Source organism: Cynocephalus volans, chromosome 10 (genome assembly GCF_027409185.1).
Source record: "Cynocephalus volans isolate mCynVol1 chromosome 10, mCynVol1.pri, whole genome shotgun sequence".
Lineage (NCBI taxonomy): Eukaryota > Metazoa > Chordata > Mammalia > Dermoptera > Cynocephalidae > Cynocephalus > Cynocephalus volans.
In genome coordinates this window covers 22411154-22434429 of record NC_084469.1, presented here as the reverse complement: position 1 = coordinate 22434429, position 23276 = coordinate 22411154, and the positions used below count along the sequence as shown (strand labels likewise).

Below are 23276 nucleotides of genomic sequence, written 5' to 3'. Positions count from 1 at the left end.
TAAGGGGCTGTCTTCTTCCTGGTTTGCTTACTGTTCTGCTACCTTAGCTCGTGACAGGTACCACCACCACCAGCAGCAACAGAAGCTGGTTCCTGCCTCTGGCTCGAGCACTCAGAACCAGCCTTGTTGCTCTACTTCAGAAATGCCATAACAACCAGGCAGCTCTGTGGACCTCCTCTTCTGAGCTTGTAGGCGCTGATAATCCACCTCTTCCCTTGTTCCCACAGCCCTAGGGGTAGGTATTTATCATATCTAGGTTACACCGGCTTGCTCTATTTTGCTCTCTCAGCCTTCAACCCCTGTATAAGCAGTTTCCTATATTAAATTCCTTCTAATAATATACCTAGCATGTTTTCCTGACTGGTTCCTGCCTGATATACTTGCTCTGTGCCAACTACTCGGTCAGGTGCTAGAAATATAAAAGCAAATATGATTCAGCCACTACCCTCTACTAGGGGAGACATGACTGCCTTTATTACAATGCAGTGTGGTAAGTGCCGGGTAGACTGCATAGCCTTGTGAGTGGGGCCCAGCGTAGGGGGCTCCCAGAATAGGAACTGATGGAAGCTTTCTGGGGAGGTGTTATTTGAAATGAATTTTAACTGGGGCTTTAACAAAATGTAGAAAGGAACAACAGCATTTCAGGCAGAGGGAATGCCTGATGCCAAGCCATGAAAGAGTGTACAGCACAGAGGCTCTTTTTCCTTCTTTTTGACAGCTGGCCAGTATGGGAGTCAAACCTTGGACCTCACTGTTATCAGCACCATGCTCTAACCAAGTGAACTAACTAGCCAGCCCCCAGAATGCTCAGAAATGACTCTGCAAGACCAGAATAAGGATTGTGGGTAGAGAAGTAATAGATGGTCTAGTTCTTGATGGACCTTTAGTGCTAAGTTAAGATGTTTGTCATTTATCCTCCAATAATCCTGTTATTTTAAAATAATTTATATTTATTATCTATAAATAATACTGTTTAGCAAAAGGTTTTAGAAGGGGCTATGACATGGTCATATTATCGTGTCTAGGGATGGCTCCCAGGGTGGCCAGGTGGGAAGTTGAGAAAGGGATTTCCCCCAGTAGAACTTTGGTTCTTTTTTATTCCTGCCTTCTTAAATTTTTATTTTTTATTTTCTTCTTCTATATATGTTTTTAATTGATATATAATAATTGCACATATTCAGGGGGTTTAGTGTGATACTTTATATATGTATACAATGTGTAGTGATCAAATCACGATAATTAGCATATCCATCACCTCAAACCTTTATCATTTCTTTGTGTTGTGGTAACATTAAGTTCTAGTGTTTTGTAGCACTGTAGTGTGACTATGGTAAACAATAATTTATTATACTTTTTCACATAGAATTTTGGCTTTCAACTAAGCTTTTGCTAAATCCTATAGGCCATAAATCTATAAACCTGTGTTGTAAGAAATAGGTGGATGCTTTAAATAAAGACCCAGAATATAAATTGAAATCTAGGTAAGTTATCACTTCAGGTACCTAAGGCATACATATTTACACACACATACACACACACAGCCAAGATCATCTGGTTGGAAGACTAGAATGGTTTCTTTGGAGGACACATTAACATGACCGGAGCATCTCAGTCTCATGAAGAAGGGGTGGCTATTCTGATGGACAGAAATCCAATCATGAAGGCTCCAGAAAGCATGAGCCAGACTCTATAGCAAATGGAGGAGCCCTTAATTCTCAGGAACCCACTCAGACAGCAAAGATACCTGAAAAGGAAGACTTAACCAGTATGACACAGCCCTTTTCAAGGGCAAGGCATAGAAAACAACTAGAAATACAAAGAGACAAATATGACAGACAGAAAATGGCTCTGGAAAGTGCAGGGGAGGGTGTGAGCCCGGCTCCAGAGGCCCCTGCCATCAGAATTTCTGGTTGTTTGGGGAAATGCTGTGAGGGAGTGAAAAGGCTAGTGGGAGGCTGGGACCACTTAAATGTACTTTTTAATATTTTGTTCAATTAAAGTCTGAAAGCCATTCTTTAAACCTAAAGTGCCGGAGGCTGTTAGCCACCTGAGGAAAGGCAGTTAGGCACAGGTGTGCCAAGGCTGCCGCATTACAATGAGCCCATGTCCCAGATCCAGAATATCTGAATCACCGGGCTCTGTTTGATTCTAAAAAGGCCCATTTTGAAATCAATCAAAGAAAATGTCACTTTACACAGTGAGAAGCAGGCATTGAGAGCACGCTGTTTCCCAGGGAGGGTCCAGGCACAATGAGGAACATTGACCATGCTCCCTCCAGGTGCCACCTTCAGGGGTGGAAGCCCCCAAAAGAGGACGCCATCAGTCTGTCTGGGTGGTCATTACAGATGTTTCGGTCATCATCACAGGAGATAACTGAGACGATCTTGTGACGCCCAGCACTGAGGTTTAAACATGAAGCTGTGAATGTCCAGGATATGGGGAGAGGTGTCGGCATCACACTCGAGATGATTCCGGGGCGATTCAGTGGACCCTGAGTCACAAAGGAGGCCACGGTGTCATGAAAGCTGACAACAAAGTTGATACATACTGGGGGTGGAGAAGTGGAGAATTGGAAGGAGGGGGCAGTTGTCTCATTCTGCTCCAGTCCCATGCAGTGTGACTTCAGGTTTGCACATCACACTTTTAGAGGGTTGTTGACAAACTGCAGAACAGGCTGGGGATGGAGACTGGACAGCAAGAGAGAGCAGCATTGGGATGTTCAGATAGGAAGACAGATGGCCCATGAGAGCCTGCTCACTGTGGAATGACACACGGTGGGTTGTCTTGTGAAGGATAAATTAGACCTGTTTGCAGAGGCCCCAGAGGGGAGAACCAGAAAGATGAGTGGAATTCCAGTGGGACAGAATTTGATTTGATGAAAGGAAGACATTTGAAGCAGTTAGAACTGAGCTATCCAGCTATGGATTTTGGCTGCCTTGAAGGCGGTGTATCCAAAAGGTGCCAAACAGAGAAAAACAAAGGGACCTCCCTCCTCCATTTGCACAGACATGAACGTGGTTACTATCTCACCCTGCTGTGTTTTCTCTGCTGCACTTGTCACCTGCAATCATTTTGTTTATCTGTTTACGTGTTGACTGTCTCTCTTCCAGTAGAATATAAATCCCATGAGAACAAGGACCTTATCTGGTTTGTTTGCTGCTATGTCCCAAGAACCTAGAATAGTGTCTAGCATATTGGTAGGTGGTCAATGAATATTGGATGGATGAAGAAAGGCTAAGGAGGAGACTCAATCACAGTGTGAAAGGTAGTTATTAGAACTGGCTTTAAGAACTTGAAAAAAAATAGATCCCTTTGTTGAATGAAACCTCATGTGGGAGCCCAATATATAAACAGATTAATGTGGCATTTTACTAGTGTACATTTATATAAGTCCTGATGTAAAACATTTATTTTTATTTATAATAAAAAGAATCACTGAGAACTATGAGATTGTGTATTAGTCTGTTTTCTGTTGCTTGTAACTCAATACCTGAAACTGAGCAATTTATAAAGAAATACAACTTATTTATCACAGTTTCAGAGGCCAGTAAGTCCAAAGTCCAGGGAACACAACTGGTGAGGGCCTGGTTCTTGGTGTTGGATCTATAGCAACACAGGGTATCACATGGTGAATGTGCTGAGAAAAGAGAGCTAACCACCTCACTTGCTCTCTTTTTAAAGCCATCAGAACCATGCCCATCACCACTCATTAAACCACTGATAGATTAATCCATTCGCATGGCCACAGTCCTCAGGATCTAATCACCTCTCAAAGGCCTCACCTTCAATTACCAGAATAGGATTTCCCACCCTCTTAACACTATTACAATGGAGGTTGAGTTTCCAATACATAAATCTTTGGGGGACACATTCAACCCGTAGCAGATTGCTATCACAAGCATGATAAACCTTTTGAAATCAAGGTTACTAAAAGACTTTGAATTACTTTATTCCTCTGTTTTCTTCTGCTTGTGGAGCACCAGGAAAACCCTGATTCACGCAGAGAAGTAGTTGCAAATGATATCAGCCTCCAATAGCTCATCTGGCAATCTCAGGATAATTCTTCAATTAAACTGATGCAGGAGCTTGAAAAAGAAGTAGTTGGAAAATTGAGCTTGCAAGCCGAAACTCTTACAGTTTGAAACAGCAGGTTATGCCTCTTATCATAGATTCAAAAGTCAGACCAGAAGAGACAAAACTTACAATAAATGCCAACGCTATTTTGATGTGTGACATTATCGTGACTCTGATGAATTATACATTTGGTTATAATTGCACAACCCACCATTAAGCCATAATGGGAGCCAAGCACCTTCTCTTTGCCTAACTCTTAACTGAACATAAGACTGTGTCTCTGTGCTGTGGGACTATATAATTCTACAGATAGAGATGCTCAGGCATAAATTTATCTTTAAAAAAATCAGTACAGAGATGAAACCTTCATAACCAATGACTCATTTTCAATAAGTTCTGATATACTTGCATATGTACAACTCTATTGGGAAAGGAGTTCTGAGAATGGCAGAAAAGTGTGCTAGTAATAAAAGTTAATAGATTGGGGGCTAAAATTTGGTATATAGCATGTTCAAGTTGTGTTTGTGTTTAATGACTTTTACTAATTAAATATATATTACAAAATTTGTATTAAAAGTTCTTGCAGGATTCCTGTAACACTTGCACATAAATACTACTAGACAAAGTCAAAGTTAAGGTTCCTTGTGAGCCTGAAATTCTCCAAGACCAGATGAGATACGGTCATAACCTTCAAGACACGTGGGCAGAACCACACAGAACAAGGCAATGAGGAAAGAATGAGATGGGCCTAATTATGGCCTTTAGTACAAGACTTGCTGTTATAAACACCCAAGTAAACAAACGCCGTGACTCCCACATTCTCTGCCTCAACACTGCTGGTGTGGCAAAGGTGCTTCTTCTGTGATGGAGAAGGCAGATGGGTGTACAGAGATGATATCTGTTTGGGGATGAAGAGTAACAGTCCCCAAACCTTCATTCACAGAGATGGTCATGACCCTCATTTCTGTAAGCCAGCCAAGGAAGAGATAAGTCCTCTCACCCAATTTAAGGAATTATCCACTTGCCAAAAATAAAGTGTCATCTTGCTATTTAACTCTATTAGTGATTATAAATATCAGATTATAACAACTACCAAGATTTACTGAATACTTACTATGTGCTAGATTTTATTCTTTCTAGCAATCCTAGAATTCATATTTTTCAGTATCCTCATTTTACAGATGGGATAAGTGAGGCATACATATGTTGAATAACTTGGCTAAAGCCATGCAGCTAGCATGCAGTACAGTCATGACTCAGAGCCAGATATCTTGGCTGCAAAGTCCAGACTTTTAACCACTTCGAAATGTGAGCAGATCATGGGGAAAGCTAAGCTCAGGAGCTGAAGTGTCAGGTCATGGAATACCTGGGGTTTTAGAAAAAATTCCAGAGTTATAGAAATTCTCTAAAATTTGGTAAAGTTCTGCAAAAGCCAAGTCAGTGCTATACTATTGATACTCAATTCTGTTATTTGAATGTTATCCAGTTATCTTAATAGATGTTCCATTTTACTCTTAACCTGTAACTGAGCTGTTTTTACTTCTCATGGAGACAAACCTTCAAACTTGTCACTCATGCCAAACGGAAAACAAATGAACTCTCCATCATTTTGCTTTGCAACTGATATCACCAGAATGCTTTTATATTGCTGAGTGAAGGATGCAGCATTGAACTTTGAGATATTCAGTGGGTGGGTAAAAAGAGGCCTGAATGAGTGAGGTAGTACACTAGAGTGGGAAGTACATGCTTCTAGGAGGCAGACAGTGGCTCTGTTACTAGATAGTCGTATGACCTCCGACTGCTTATTTAACCTAAGTCGCAGTTTTCTGAGCTGAGAAATGGGGATAATGTAGCTTCATAGGCCTGCTGGGATAACAGAATAATCACATTTAATACCTGCTATCCAGGGGCCCTTCCATGCTGGAATCCTTCCTTCCCATCCTCATCTTTCTAATGTGATTTATACAAGTGATCAAAATGGCCTCAGATATACAGTATATAAAATAAAAGTGAATGTCTTAATAAATGCTGTGGCAAGGAATTGAAAATACTAATGAGGTATTTACAAATATTTGAATAAAAGGTTGTGAGGATGAGATGTTATTTCAGAGCCCTGGCCACCTCCAACCTTGCCAAAGCTCCTATCAGTATTTAGTTGTTTAAATAAAATAGACTTTTCTTCATTGTGGACTTCCTTTCATGACTTTTGAGTTGGGGGGACTCCAGAGAATTCATGCAAAGACCTACCACCCCTATTGTTTTCTGCATGATAGAAATTTTGTCTAAGATTCTGAAAGCCAGAAATGTCAAAAAGGAGGGGACACTGGATATAAACAAAATGACTAAGTGGCAGGTTGGAAGAGCACTAAGATGTTTCTATGTCTGGGCCCAGTGAGCACAGGCTTTTCAGACAATCTCTGCCATTGGGACTCCTCTCCTGGGCCAGACAGGGAGCAGGTTCTGGGAGTCAGCTCCTTTGATATTGTCAGTGGGCAGTAAACAATAGCCAAGGGTCCAGGGCCTGAGCTTGACTGGAATGCAAGCCTAGTCTCTACCAGTGGCGGATGTCCACGTGTTTTGCCTGTCCAGTTCTGCTGGGGGTTGACATGATGAGCTATTTGCCCTTCCCAAATGTGTATCTGTTTTGGTGGCCTTACTAATAGTTCTGATTGCCAAGCCCTTACTGATTATCCTTGTTCTGTTGAATGTCATGTGCAAAGTGGGATGGATGACAATGAATGAGCTAGTTCTAAGTACAGCAGGTAAATTAAAGATGTGTACGATGCCATCCTGCCATAATGAATATTTTTCAGTCAGCTTAAATGACGTTTCCAATCTGACTCCTTCCAAAGTGGGATGTTTGCTGTTAAACACACATGGGCACCCACCCACACACAACAACACTATTTCTTTCACAGCCTACACCTGTGAGCAGCTAGGATTCCTGGTGGTAACTTTCCGGATCCACAGTTTCTTTCCTGGAACCTGATCTTCTGAAGCAGAGCCCAGAGAACCAGGAAAGCACAATTTTTCAAACCTACCAGTGTCATCTTCTCCTACCTTGGACAATTTCACCTTGGCTCCCTCAACCCACACATGTTCCCCAGGCACCCAACAAGTCCTTGTTTTCCCTGGGAAAGCCTTCCAAGGGGTTGCAGGGAAGAGGTCCCAATTCCACCCAGGCATATCTAAACCCGGGCACCCAGAAGATTTGGAACTAGTTCCGATGACCTCTGTACATCTTCCCTGGGAAACAGAGACCCTTGGGAGGCAACTGGTGAGGCAGAAAGAGGAGCCTCAAAGGAGAAAGATTCTATTAGCATCAGGCTCTATCACTGTTACGCATTCTGGGAAAAACGTACCTGAGCCTCAGTTTTCACATCTATCGAGTAGGGAGAGTTACCCTGCCTTATCTGTCTGGCCCAGCTCTGCATCCAGCTCTCTGCCAGAGGGTTAGATCTAGCAAGAGTAAGTGCTTGATCAACAGGCCTGCAGGCAGCCCACATCATCAACACTTCTTCATCCTGCCCCACACTCTCTTTTCCTGCCTTGTTCCTGGAATCCTCAGTTCCTGGTCTTCAGTCTTTCTTTCTGCTCATGGCTGGGCACACATAAACCTTAGCTGACCCTGATCCCTGGGGACAGTTGCCCTTCCCCTCCACTCCAGATAGCATCTAGGATACTGTTGTGCGCTCAGCTTGCAAGGCTAAATTGGACACAGCCTACTCTCCCTGTTAATTCCTCAACTAACATTCCTCAAGAGTCTCCTGTGTGGGAGGAACAGAGAGGGAGATGAGATCGTCTCTGTTCTCAGGGATAGCCTAGAGGGCGAGGCAGATGAGTCAATAGGAAAGGACAAAGCCTGTGATGGGTGTTAGCAGAGAGGGGAGCACAGGGCACTGGGAACCCCATGGAGGGAGCTGGGAAGGCTTCAAGGAAGAAGGAAGAAGAGCAGGCATTAGTGGCAAAGGGGATCTGTGGGGTGGGGGAGGGTGTGGGAAGCTTTCAGAGCAGAAGGAGATGCAAATGCAAACATATGGGGACAAACAGGAGAATGGCTCATTGCATGCACCTTACGAGGTGTAGGTGTTGTCCTTACTTGATACTCAGAGAGAGAAAAGAGACCTGTCGGGGCCTCACAGTCAGCAGACTGCAGAGAGCAGGTCAGAACCCACATCTGACTAACTTCAGAGCCCCAGCTCTTTCCGTTCGCCACTCAGCCTTTCCAGCTGGAGGGTGGCCAACACTGTCAGGGGAGCAGCTGCTAGAGCAAAGTGGACGTCACTGTGGCCTCCGCGAGAAAATCCATTCGGCTAACAGGATGTAGAAGCCTTTTCTAAAGACAGGCATGGGTTACTGCTAAGAACAGAGCAGGCTCCAGAAGCAATGATGTCGACCTTCCATCCTCACCAATAATAATTATGCCAACTAAGGTGTAAGCAACCTGGGCGACCAGTGGGGTGGGGGTCCCCCTTTTCCTTCCACTCTCAGCCTCTTAGGTCACACGCCTCTTCTTCCTCTGCTCTGTTTTCGGTAAGCAACCACTTGGGAGAGGTGAGGGCGTCAGCACCTGCGCCCACGTGAATGAACCAGCAGAGGCCGGGCACTGAGGTTCCCTTCTGCTCCCTACCTCAAAGCGGGCCAAGCTTTAGAGGCTTTAATACTCTTAGGGACCATTCGCTGATCTTTTTATCTGGATATTTATACAACATTGTGCAGAGCCAACTTGTCTCATGATTTTATGAAAGAGCAGAAATTACAGCGTCAGCATTTCAGGTTCACAGTTATTCCCAATTCCCCGCTCCCCAAGGCATTCCAGGTAGCAGCTGAGTGGTGCAGGTAAAGGAATGAGGGGATCCTTGGAAGGCAGGCAGGCTCTGGTCCAAGGGCACACAATGTCATTGGGCAAGGCACTCAGCTTTTGGGGGTTCTGCCAGGCAAAATAGGAAAACACAGGAAGAAGAGGCAGGGAGAAAAGTAATATGTTAAACACATTATATGCACATTATCTACTTCTTTCTCATGGCAGGTAGATATTGCTCTGATTCTACAGCTAGGGAAACTGAGGCTCTGAGAGGTGCTCATTCCTTTGCTGAAGTAACATATCTAGGAAGAGGCAGATCCTGTCTGCTGGTTGATTTCTGGACTATCTCTGCATTTGTGTTTCAGAAAGTTGGCCTAATTTTCATAACTAATTTGTGTTAAAGTCTGAAGTAGAACCTGGATCTCTCATTCTTCTACAGCAATAAGTAAACGTGCTCACTCATTAGTGCACTCACTCACAGACGTGTACCCAGTGCTGACTCTGGGCTAGCTCCTATGCTGGGTCCCCACCTGTTGGGAGCTCTACGGGAGGAACAAGGTGCTGGGAAGCAGAGGGAGCTGTGGGGACCCAGGAGGAGCCCCTGTGAATGACCTGCTGTCCACCATGAGTGGGGGCAGCCACACTTCTGCACAGTCTTAACTTGTGAGGGTCACCTCACAAGGGCCCTGGGAAGCACAAATCATTATCATTCCCATGTTGCAGTTGAGGAGATTGAGGAATCAGATGCCATGTAGCTTGCTCAAGGTCATGTGGTTAGTAGGTGATCAGACCAGGACCCAAGCCCAGGTCTGTCTAACACGCAAGTTGGCATTCTTCAAAACCATGCTATTTGCCTCCCAGATTCAGGGATGGATGGGGATCATGGGAGGCTGATGTCTGCTCGGTATGGAAGGCTGATTAAGAGTTAACCAAGCAAAGAAAGGGGAATGGCAAAACATTCTGCAAGATTGCATCAGAGGCTGGGCAGAGGGGCTTAGCAATGTGTAAGTCTGGAGAAGCAAGAGGGACTCAGCATGGAAAAACCTCATGCTATAACAAAGAGTTAGGATTCTATCTTGAAGGCAATAGGGAGCCAAGACAGACTTTATTCAATGGAGGGAGCTGATCCAATTGGCATTTTAGGAAGCTCACTTTTGCTGCATTGTGAATTGGACTGAGGCAAGGTTGGAAGCAGAGAAATCAGTGGATGCTGCTATAGTCTGGGGCAATTAATTACAAAGCAGCAGCAGTGGGGAAACAAAGCATGTTTTGAATTCTATGTTAACGGTATGTTGCTTCTTGAGAGAAACTCATTCTGAAAGACGTGGCTGTTGCCTTATTAAAGCTTATAGACTAACTGTGCCTATCATTCTTGCGTTATTGTTCTCTACAGGTGCTCCATGGAAGCAGGATTATGGCATGCTGGGGTTTGGATCAGTTTTGAGGTTAGGAAGGACGTCAGAGAGGATGGGAGCAATGCATGCAGGCAGCTGCACCTGTGCTGTAGCCATTTCCTCCCACTAAACTGCATGTTTGTGAAAACTTCTGTGCATCAGTCAAATATAAAATAAAGTAAAACAAAGACTGAAATGCTATGGCCGGGACCAATGTCCCCTATTTGCTCTCTTTTTTATAGCATGCAGAAAGACAGTTAATAGGTACCATTTTTCTCCATGTTTAGTTCTTCTCACATAAATTTCCTTAAGCCTCTGGCAGCAATTACCACTTTTCTGCTAGTGATGACAATGGGAGAGAACAATAGCAAATAGACATTAAGGGGAGAACTTGAAAACAGTTGATCTGCTTAGTTTGACAGCCTGTTGTTGGGTTTTGTTTTTCATTGGTTTTTTTTGGTGGGGCAGTGGGAGGGAGGTTGTTTGTGGGCATGTTTCCTCTGGATTGTGATGGGAGAACACACATCTAATAGAGTAATATTTTCTGTGAGTAAAATTGTTACTAGTCCTATGACAGAATGGAATCTATCAACAGTTGCAGACGCTGTGCATTGAGCCCCAGGCATCCAGAGCTGCCCTTGCCAGCAAGTTTGAGTTTCCTGTTCAGGTTATTTGGTCACATTATTTCCTGGCACTTGGGGTATGCAGCATCTTGGTGTCATCATCTGAGTCCAGAAATCCAATCCCAGCAAAAAGACTTGGACCTGGCTGTTGCAGCCCATTAACCTATGAGCAAGGTTGGGATGCTACATCCAGCAGCAGAGTTAGTGTTGTGGGCAGAGGAGACCTTGGAAAGATTCTGGATGGGGGAGTTAAGAGACTCAGTTCTAATTTTGTTGCTACCAAGTGACCTTAGTCCTCATTTCCCTTGTCTCTAAAAGATACAGATCTTATTAAGGGTGGTGGAAGGGAATTAAATGATTTCAAAGTTCTCTTCCAGTTTGAAAAATGGAGGGTGTTGGGAGGAATTGCCTCCTGTAGGAAGGGACTAGCAACCACTATGACACCCAGTTCCCAAGCAGGAGGCCTAAGAGAACCTTAGGAGCAGCCATGCCAGAAAGGGAGGACCCTCGGCAAAAGAGAACTTCCTCCTGCACTCTCTGTCACACCCAAGACGATGGGGCTGATGTGGGAGACGATGATGCTGGGCCTACACTGGCAGGTTTATAGACTGGCAGAGGAGGGGGACTTCAGGGTGAAAGGAGAGGAAGGTCTCTTGTCAAACTCATTGCCCAGTTTCAAAAACAGCAACAAAAGAACCACAAAAGAACAAATGTCTTTCTTACTAATCCTTGCTCCTGTTTATTCTTGAAGATGCAGGCTAAGGATTTGTTTAAAGGTCTAAGTCAGTGTTGGCAACCTCAGCACTATTGATACTTCTCTGTTGTGGGGGTTGTCCCATGCCTTGTAGGATGTTTAGCTCACTCCTGGCCTCCACTCACTAGATGCCAGGAGCACCCCCAGTTGTGACAACTGAAAATGCTTCTAGACATTGCCATATGTCCCCTGGGGGACAAAATTACCCCACTGAGAATCAATGCTAAACGGATGATCAGTCTTTTAAGAACCCAGTTTGTTTATCTCCCAAGTGGGATAATGCCACCTCTGCTCAGTTCATAGAATAATTGAAAAGAATTTCCCAAATGAGGAGTCCTGTTGCTATTTCTGTGACCAAGGCAGGAGTGCCTGCCACCCCCAGGTCTCAGAAGAAAGGCAAAACAAGGGGTCTGATAAGAGGGCTGCCACCAAGCGTGGGATGCCACCAAGCGTGGGATGTGTGCCTGCACACAGCAACTCAGGCCTGTGCTGCTTCACCTGGCCCAAATCATCGCAGCTTCTTTTCTGAATGTCAGACGAAGAGAGGATGCTAGACAGCGGCAGGCTGCGCAGACAGAGAGGGGGGCCCAGCATCTGCCCATCGCCAAGGAAGGCTATTCTTTAATAAGGAAAACAGCTCATCTTCCTTCCAGGAGAGCAATGAGTTTCTTTGCCAAAGCAGTTCACTCCTTCTCGAATCTTTTAGGTCCATGAAGCTGTGAAAGTCAATGGCACAGGAAGTTTTCTTTGCATCATAGTAATTGATCACTGTGGACTGTGACCATTCAGACACTGGGGTGTGGAAGGAGGGAATCTACAGTGATGGGAGGGGCAGGTATACATTAACTTAACTTTCTGTTGGGTCTCAGGATAACCTTTGCCCCCTTCTGAGGGGGATCAGAGGCTGTTAACCACTCAATTCTGGTCCTCTCTCTGGGGAGGGGTGACAAACCTGAGCTGGTGTCTGTGAAGCACCAACTATGTGAAGGCACTGTGCAGGAGACACCACATGGAAGACATTACATACGTGTCATCTCAATCCACACGTGAATCCAATGTCCACTTAAGTATCTTGATTTTACAGCATAGGAACTGAAACATGGAAAGTCAAGTGACTTGTCCAGGATGGTCAGGAGTCAGCGTTTGAACTGAGGCTGTCCGATTGCAAAGTCACGTTTCTTTCTCTACACCTAGCTACCTTCTGATAAGGACACTGTCTGTCCAAAGAGGAGAGACAATTTCCCCAAGGTCGCATAGCTCTTCAATGGACATCTGAAGCGGCTTACAATACAAAGTAAATTGCCTTTACCATTGTCTGAGGTGAGGTTCTGAGAACCTGGAGAAGGCCCAGGAGCAAAACGGTCTAATGAATGGGCCACCACCTCTCTGATGCTGTTCAATGGCACGACTTTTTACTCCAGTATATGGTGCCAATGCAAACGCTGCCCAGTAGTCCCCCATCCTATTGCCGTCCCTCATAGAGGGTTAAAACTTTAGCCTTTTCCCCCCATCATAGACAGCTAAAAGCTATGAGCCTTTCCTCATATCAATGCACATTCTCACCAAAATAAGTGAGTTATGTGCAATTTCAGGGAGGTGTGTGGCAGAAGCTTAAAACACTTCTGTCACAAACACAGGCATTTGACACCTTAGTTACCAGGTTACAACTGAGCAGGGATTTGATAACATTCCAGAGCAGGACTGGAGCTTTGTTAGACACCTTGGAAGGAAGACACATCCTGAGGTAGGGAGGAGGAGGATGGAATGGTGGCAGAGGACCTCTGTGTAGAGATTCCTCCCAGGAAAGTCCCCACCGTTCCTCTGGGAGGGGAGATCACCTGGCCCGAGGCAAGAAACTGACATGGAGTGGGCACCATTGTGTGCCAGGCACAGTGCTGGGCATGTGTGCATTTCCTCATTTTTGTTTGTCTCAGAGACAAAAGGACCAAGAGGGCTCACAAAGAAATTATGTCTAAGGAATCTGTATCCTCACCTGTAAAGGGCATGTGGATCTGGATCATCTCTAAGGAACAATCCTAAAGGACTATCTCTAATGGTCACCAAAGTCCTGTGAGAGTCATAGCGACAGCAGTGACCTTCTGGACATTGCTGAAGGTTCTGAGGCCAGCTGAAGGTCCAAATGGATTTAGTAGCAGCAGGAAGGATCAAGGTGAGAAGATAAGAGAGAATCCCTGCCTAAGCTCTCCGAGGTCAGAATTCATCCACATTTCTACCCTGGGAGTCTAGCACCGAGCTTGGTCTAAAGTGGACGGTCACTAAATACATTTATGTGGTGCTTAGCGATGGGGTATGTTCTGAGAAATGCATTGTTAAGTGATTTCATCATAGTGCGAACATTGTAGAGTTTGCTTACGCAGACCTGGATGGTGTAGCCTACTGCACACCTAGCTCTATGGTGTAGCCTATTGCTACAGACCTGTGCAGCATGTTACTGTACTGCATTATGTAGTCAGTTGTAATGCAATGCTAAGTATTTGTGTTTCTAAACATATGTAACACAGGAAATGTATAGTAAAAGTACGGTATATAAAAGATGAAAAATGGTACACCTGTGTAGGGCACTTACCACGAACGGAGCTTACAGGACTGGCAGTTGTTCTTGATGAGTCAGTGAGTGAGTGTGAAGGCCAAGGACGTTACTGTGTGCTGCTGTAGACTTTATAATGGAGGCTGCACTAAATTTATTTTAAAAAATAAAGTAATTACACTGTGATGTAATTACACATTAAGATGGCTGTGATGTCACTAGACAATAGGAAATTTTCTGCTCCATTATAATCTTATGGGACCACCGTCATAGATGTGGTCATCATAGACTGAAATATCTTTATGTGGTGCATGACTGTACTTGCTGAATATGACAAGCAAGAGGATACAGGGAAGATGACCAGATTGGAAGCCAAGAGACTTGAATTCTGATCTTGGTTTTACCACCAGGTAGATGCTTGACCTTGATATCTTAAGTTCTCTAGACCTCAGTTTCTCATCTCTAACCCACCTTTGCAGATCTCTACTTTATGACTGCATGAATTCACTTCTAAGGAAGTTGAGGTATTTTCACAACGATGTTAAAAGCCTAAGACCCCTGATTTGACAGCCATTCTGACTAGAGGGAATGAACCCAAGAGAGGTCTATTCTGGTGCAATACATTTCCTAATTAATGTATTGTCTGCCTCAGTAAATGTCTATTATTTGGAAAGTGGGGTGGAGAGGAGGCAAGTTTCTTTGGCAGTTAATGGCATAGTACAAACTCCGGCTGAGTTTTGGAGGTAGAGGAGTGAGTCTGCTTCTGCACTGTAGCCATGTGTGCATGCCTGTTTACTGGCATATCTACTTCTGAGCATATGTTGTGCAGACATAGCATGCCTATGTGTTGGTCATTTGAGCAGACTCTCAAGGTACACATGTGTGGCATTTGTTGGGTGTGCATACGTGCTCTTTATGCATCCACATATGTGTACATCTTTGTATATGTGCATGCACGTGAGCCTACTGTGCAGCAATTTGCTTGTGCAGTGAACATATTTGCTTGTGCAGTGAACATATTTGGTATATGTGCACATACATGATTAATGTGCTTGCTTGGGGCATTTGCATGTCTGTGTTCTGGTAAGGACAGGGTTTGAGAATCATGGGGCAGGATTCCTTCAAAGTAGGGAACTGTGGGAGGGGGTAGTGGCTTCTCTATCAAAGCCAAAGCTGCAGAATGAGCAGAGTTGCCGCACAAGCTGTCGAGAAGTGCCAACCCGCAGACAGGCGGGTGGGCATCCCCTATGGATTGCCTTAATGATGTGTGTGCACAGCTGAGTGAGCTGGGGCTGAGATCTGGGGACCTCTATCATGCAAATGGCCAGTTCCCATTTATCATCTGCCCTGGGATGAGCTTCCTTATGGGGTTGTCTTTCCCTGTGGGTGGCATGTGTTAGTTTGTAGTTATTAGTGTTCAGAAAGACATGTGCTGTCTCCAGGGCTGAGTGGGGCTGCTGTTTCCCACTCAGCTGCTGGGCATGAGCAGAAGCAGGAGGAACCTCTGACCCTGGCTCCTACTGAGAGGGCAGGTGAATTAGGCAACTAGACAGAAAACCGGTGCTTTTATCCTGAGAGGGGGAGAGGCATGGAGGCGGATGCAGGCAGCAGAAAGTCTGCTGAAGGAGAGGCATTTAGAGGCTCCCCATCAGGAACGCTGAGTTTCAGGGGGAAGATTGATCGTTTGATATAAGGAGGGAGGGGATGGGATGCTGTGAGGTGCTTCTGCGGAAGTGAGCATAATTGGCGTCCTTGCTACAGCAGGAAAAGAGCTGGGAGCTAGCCAGCCCCAGACTGGAGATCCTGGTCTGCCCCAGCTGGTTGAGTGACCTGGGCCAGTTGTTTTCCCTCACTGGGCTTTAGAGTTCCTTCAGGAAACTTACACATGTGATCAGATGGCCTGACAGTCTGTGATTTGAGGCATAACCTCATGGTGGGGAAAGCATGGACTTTGGGTCTGACAGGCAGGGTGTGATTCTTGGCTGTGCCATGGAATGGCTGTGCAATCCTGGATGAGTGAATTTGCCGCTTCCAAGCCACGTTAAATTCAGAGTTAATGATATTATGAACCCCATGTGGTTGTTTTGAGGATTAAATCAAATCATTTTGCAAAATGGTTTAAACTTTACACAGTTATGATGCTGAATCTTTAGTGAATAAGTCCTCAGGTGCATTATTTACTGATTGTGGTAGAAATAAGCAAACTGTCTTTCCTCTGCTCCCACACCACAATCAACACAGAAGACTTCTATGACCAAATGTGTGGGGTTTTCCCCCCACACACCAAGCAAACAATCAATTCATCAGCAGACTCCAGCTGGGTGTACTCTAATCCAACTCAATTCTGACGCTACCCATCTGGAGATAGCATCAGATCCCACAGGTTCAAGGCTCAGTCCCACAAGACTGTCCACACTTCAGATGCTAGTCTCAAGTCTGGGCTTCCAGAACTTCTGACAAACTGGCTATAAATTGGGGTTACCAGGGCCTCCTCCTTAGGTTCGATTAACTTGCTAGAGCAGCTTACGTTTACCGGTTTATTATAAAGGATATTACAAAAGATACAGATGAAGAGATGCATAGGCCAAGGTACGGGGGAAGGGGCAAGGAGCTTCCATGCCCTCTCCTGGTGCTCTACCCACCTACCTCCACATGTTCAGCCATCCAGAAGCTCTCTGAACCCAGTCTTTTTTGGTTTTTATGGAGGCTTCATTACATAGGCATGATTGATTAAATCATTGGTCACTGGTGATCAACTTAACCTTTAGCACCTTGCCCCTCCCCAAAGGTTGGGGGATGAGGCTGGAAGTCCCAACCCTCTAGTCCTGACCCGATCAACCAGTCCCCATCCTGAAGCAACCTAGGGGTTGCCAGCCATCAGTCAACTCATTAACATACAAAAAGACGCATACTACTTTGGAGATTTCAAGGCTTTTAGGAGCTGTATGCCAGGACACAGGGAAGAAGACTAAATGTATAATTTACAACCTCATCCTGATAAACTGTAGATGGATGGAATGAAATCCTATGTGTATCCACTGAGGGGCTTGACTAGACAAGATCGTGAAGATGAAGATGACGATAATGATGAAGATGAAGACGAGGATGGAGATAAAGATGATGATGACAGTGGGCAGGCGCAGGCTGAGGGTGGTACTGTGTGTCTCCTGATGGTCATCATTCTCGGGATGGTGCCTCCTCTCTGCTGCCTTACTAAAGGGAGGAGATGAAAGATCTAATGAAGCCTGAGTCCCCAAGTCTCTTGAACATGGTGCCAGAATGGCCAACACTGCCAACTCTTCATGAGACAGGTGGAGCCCAGACATGGCTCAGAGTATAGTCGATCCATTCAGTACAGTCCAGTTCAATAGTAGCTGATGCTGGTGATATGCCATAATTGTGCTGGGCCCTGGATATTCAGAGATTAAAAATGATGAGGTCCTTGCCCCTGAGAAGCTCACAGTCTAAAAGAAGGGAGTGAGGGAGGGAAGGAGGAAGGTAGAGAGAGAGGGAGGCGGAAGGAGGGAGAGAAAAAGTAAATGACACACTGTGTGCAGTACATCATGACACTGCAATAGAGGTGTGTACCTGAGACCCAGGACACATAGAGGTCAAGTACAGGGACTCTGAAACCAGACTGGCCTACCACTTAGCAGCTGTGTGGCTTTGGACATGTTTATGAACCTCTTTGTCTTTTAGTTTTTGTCATCTATAAAATAGAAAAAAAGCATCAATATCTATTTCATGAAGTCATTGTGAGAACTGAATTTAAAAATGTAGAAGGCATTTAGAGCAATGCCTGACATATAAAGAGCACTAGCAGTGCTAGTTGTTATAGTTGTAGCTGTGTGGTTGTAGTAGTAGTGGCAGTAGTAGTAGTGGTGGTGGTGGTAGTAACAGTAGTATCAGTAGTTGTGGTGGTGGTGGTGATGGTGGTGGTGGTGGTGATGGCAGTGGTGGTGGTAGTAATAATAGCAGCAGTAGTAATAGTGGTGGCAGTAGTAGTAGTAAAAGTAGTAATGGTGGTTGCGGTAATAGTAGCAATAGTAGCACCTAGTAGTGGTGGTGGTGTTGCTAGTAGTTGCAGTAGCAACAGTAGTAGTACTGGTAGGAGCAGCAGCAGTAGTGGTGGTGGCAGTAGTAGTGATAGTGATAGCAATAGCAGCAGCTGCAGTAGTGGCAGCAATAGTAGTAGTATTGATAGTAGCAGCAGCAGCAGCAGTATTGGTGGCAGTAGTAGTAATAGTGATAGTAGTAGCAGCAGCAGCAGTAGTGGCAGTAGTAGCAATTGTGATAATAATAGCAGTAGCAGCAGCAGTGTTGGTGGCAGTAGTAGTAACAGTGATAATAGTAGTAGCAGCAGCAGTAGTGGTGGCAGTAGTAGTAATTGTGATAGTAGTAGCAGCAGCAGCAGTAGTGGTGGAGGTAGTAGTAGTAATAGTGATAGTAGTAGCAGGAGGTGCAGCAGTGGTAGTAGTGGTGGTGACAGTAGTAGTATCATAACAAGAGGCAGCGGGGGCTCCGAGGAAGCAGTGGTTGTTTCCACATGGAGGGTTGGGATACACTAGACAGAGAGGAGATGCTATTTGATTTGTGCCCAAAGGGTGGTGAGTGTGAGCTGGCATACTGGACAGAGAGGCTGGAGCATTCCAGGCAGAGGTCACAGCACTGGCAAAGGCCCAGAGGCATGAGAGTCCCTGATAGGTTGTCTGGGGACCTGTGAGTAGTCACTATGCTTAAAGACAGGGATGTATGGGGGTGGGGGTGGGGAAATGGAGCTAGAGGCGAGGCTGAAAAGCTGGGCAGGGACTTAGTTATGAAGGGCTGAAGGTGACTTGCTAGGAGTTTGGGCTTGTCCTATGGCCGAGGAGGAGCCACCATGGGATTTACTTGTGGTGCAGCAGCTCATAGACCCCCACTCTAAGGAGGACCACCCCACCAAGCCCGCCTTCTTGGGCAAGGGACTCAGGCATGTTGGAGATCACGCAGTGTGTGTGCTGTTCCCTGTTGCCCCTCTCAGCTACTCCTTGGCATCCCTAAAATTTGAGAGCCTTACCCCATCCCTACTCCTGCTCCCAACCCCAGCCACACCAACTCTAGTTTCCCAGGGCCCTCAGCACCTTTTCTGCTGCCTGAGTCTCCCAGGGCTGTCCTGAATGTGATATATCTTTAACCAGATCTCTCAAATCCTGGATGTCAGAATTCCCTAAAAGTGGAATTAAAGGCCGTAGAAATGTCTCTCAATGTCATGGAACAGAATTCACAGGAGGGGAAACTGAGAAGAAGAGAGGAGAGGGGCCAGGTGAGAGAGGATGGGGTCCTGGAGCACAAAGGGGAGCATCCTGTGCTTGTGTTTTCCTTTTTCCTATGCCCCACCCCCAATTCAGCCAGGCAGCACTCCCTCCAGTTCAGGATAAAGGGAGGAGAAGAAAAATACCAGCTAGAAGTGTAGACTCAGAGGATTCTGGGCTGCTTCTAAGACTCCTGCGGGTCTTTAATGCCAAGTCCAAATGCTTATTTTGCAGGTGCAGATGCTGAAGCTCAGAGAGAGGCATGAATTGTCCAAAGCATTCAGGTATCATTTTAGAGGTGAGTAAACAGGCTCTGAGACCTGCCTTAGGGCAGAGCTGTGAACTGACAGCAACCAATCCTCTGTGCTATCCAACGTATCTCCTTCAAACCCTACCTTTTGCAGATGTGGAAACTGCCCTTCCTAGAGGAAAAGTGACTAATTAAAAATTTGATGGTAAATCATGGGAAGATCTACAAAAAGTGGGATTACTGACTCCTCGCCCTATGTAATAGATGGGCTCCCTCCACTCCTGACCCACACCGCCTGGAACCAAGCCTATGCTCAGCAGATGCTTGCTCATAGTCAGCATCTTCGACAGCAGACCTCCATCCAGCTCTTCAGCTTGCAGCCTGGGTTCTAGTGGGTGAGAGGAAGGGCAATTCAGGTATCACCCAGAAGGGGTTAGCAGGGTCTAGAAGGACTGTCCCACAGAATTCCCGCAGGCAGGTGAAGTTAACACCCTGTTGTTCTCTAGGGCCGTCTTCAACTCTGGACCAGCTCCTACTCCCATCTCTTCTCTGTTTCTGCCTCCTCTTTAGGTGACCTACTCAGATAGACACTGGGCCATAGGCTTTGCATATATGAATTTGTGCAACTAATCTGTGAGGGAGATAGAACATACCAGATGGGGAACCACAGCTGGGAAACAATGAGTAATGCCTGCAACGCCAGCTCCTGCAGTACCAAAGCCCTCTCTGTACCCCTCTGCGTAGCTGCCCTGCAGGGTCTGGTCTGCTGGTGATGGAGAACTGGCTAATAAGGGGCTCTGTGCTGTCAGCCTGGGAGCACTTCCCTCTGTGCTTTCAACTACAGATAGGAATTTTGTTTAGCTCAAAGACCTCATTAACGCTGGGGTTAGTGGGAGCAGCTTCACAGCTGATTCATCTTCGGGAATCAAAGACAGCCTGAGTAGCCCTGAGCAGCCGGGAGCCGAGTTGCGCAGGAAGGCCAGAACAAGGGACCTCGAGTGCCTTTCTGAGAGAACTGGATCATGCAAGAGCAGATCTCTGCACCTGAGACTGTTGGGCACCCTCTAGGAACCTCCAGGGACAACATACATTTGATGGACCTCACTCAGGTTCTGTCTTCTAGAACAGTCTAGATGGGTTGTTTGAAGGTAGAAACAACCCTTGTACCATGCTAGGCACAAGGAGGGAAGTATGCTTGTAGGGAGACCTAGTTCTGTCACTAAGTCAGTGCATGAGATCTTTGAGCCCCTACTCAGCCACATGAATGGATTGACTCAGAAGTTCACCAAGGTCCCCTCCAGCTCTGATGCTGACATGTTCCAACTGTCCAGGAACTGAAACTGTCACTGAGAGGATAAACTATTCATTCATGTATTAGTATCCATTGAGTACTTACAATGTGTCATTCATTGTGTCAAGTGCTAGGGCTGCAAGGCTAACCGTGTCCCCATATGTAAATACCCCTTATAAGTTTAAGCAGCATGAGATAAAAAGCAAAATGGGTGTAAACATAATGGTGCTGTGTTATATGGCTTTTACCTCAATGCACAAAATAATAATAGTGAATAACACATCCAAGGTCAAAAAGATATGAAGGGGTTCTCCAGGTCTAGATGCTGTAGCCTCAATTCTTAGTTCTGTCTGCAGCACAAAAATATCTATCCCAACTTCCAGTGCTTAGTAACCATTTAACAGAAATTTCTCAAAAGAAAGAGGGAAAGAAAGGAGAAAATGAGGAAAAGGGGGAGGAAAGAAGTGAGATAGTTTAGAAAAGAGAGGCATGCCTGCTGTCATGACTAAGAAATGGAAGCTCAGTCAGAGGTGAAATGGTTCGCCCAGTATCACACTGGGAACAACTAGCAGGTCTCAGGCATGGAATGAGGTCCTTGTCAACTGGGGCTGCTAGGAAAGGCCTGATTAAGGCAGAGTGGGTAGAGAAGGAATTGACTAGAACTCAACAAATCAAGAAAAGCTGGAGGTGGCAGTGAAAAAGGCCATTGTGATCTGGGGTGGGGGGGAGATGGGGGGCAAGAGTTGGTCTTTTTTATATATCATATGTTCCCCACTTAGCATGAGGGAGACTTGGGGACAGTTGCTTGGGGTAACAGCATCCGAATCCTGGCTCTGCCACCTACCAGCTGGGTGGGTCTGAGGAGGACTAAGCCTTCTTTTTCTCATTTTTAATATGGAGATTTTGGTGCCTACATTCTAGATTTTTCTAAGGATTAAACAAGATAAGGCATGCATGGTGCCAGGCATAATCCCTGCTCAATAAATGAGAGCCCTTTACCCTCTTCTTTCCAAGAAGACAGGATGGGGAAGAGAAGGATGAGTGGCTCAGAGTTCCCGAGCTGAGGGTATAAAGTTATGCAGGATGAGCACTGCCTTCCTTGCTGGGGCCCTCTTTGGGGGCAGAGTCAGTGACCATCTATGTAGTCAGATTCAAGGGGTTTAGTGTCCTTCCCTCCTGGGGGCCATATAGCCTACCCAGAAATGGGAATAAAGTGCTGGAATTATTAAATTTCCAGTGGTAAACTTTTCCATGCTTCACACAACATGGAAGCTGCCTGCTTCTCTCGAAGAAGCCAGACCATAAGTTGAGTAATTCTTCAAGTAAAAGATATTGGCAGCTAATACCAATATCGTGTGACATTGTAGCAGAGGCTTCTAGGACTTCTCGCTATGCTTAGGTTTTTATTTAGTTTTGTTTCCTTACCATGACTTTATTCTTTCACAGATATACTTCTTTCTGCCATTACGAAGTTCAAAATTGAATAGTCATGTGTACAGGTACATGTTAGCAGAAATGACTGGGTGCTGACAACCTTCCCCACACTGTGCTGGACCGTGGAGGTCCAACATGAGCAATTAAGGCACGGTCCCTAGCTTTAGGAGTTTATAGCCCCGATCGTCAAGGATCTAGTGCCATGCTTCTGTGCTACTAGTACAGTAAAAAGTAGCATGACTTTTTGGGAAAGAATCTAGTACACTGTTGTCGATATGTATCCAGAGTATCCAGAGTCTGAAAATTTCATTCCTTTTTACCACAATAATACCTGTATGCCAAGAAAATCATCTGAGATTTTAAAAAGAAGGAAAAACTCTTATGATACAAGATGGGTATTTTTTTATATTAGTCTTAAGGTGAAAATTGAAAACAATCTTAATGTTCAACAGTAAGGGAGTGTTTGAGTCATTTAGGGTATGCCTCCTGTATGGGATTGAAGGTAGTTATTAAAAAGCCAGTATAAGGAATTTCCAATAATGTGGAAAATGTTTAAGGTACAATATTAAATGAAAAATGCATGGTTCAGAATTGTTTATGTAATAATATCATGGCTATGGATAATTTTTAAAAAATATTTTTATGGTACTCTTCAGCTTTCAAAGCAGTTTCACAGCATTACTTAATTTTGAAGTTCACAGCAACCCTTTAATAGAAGCAGACCAAGGATTATTATTCCCATTCTAAACATGAGGAGACTGAGGTTTGCTGAGGTGTATGCATCTAGTAACCAAGAATTTCACTTGCGTTAGA

General features: G+C 45.1%; 1 protein-coding gene across 1 annotated transcript in view; it reads right to left on the bottom strand.

Moving 5' to 3' along the window:
- The window catches only part of ASIC2 (acid sensing ion channel subunit 2), a 1040351-nt gene that overhangs the window by 777966 nt on the left and 239109 nt on the right, over window positions 1-23276 (bottom strand). The gene's annotated exons all lie outside the window — the stretch shown is intronic.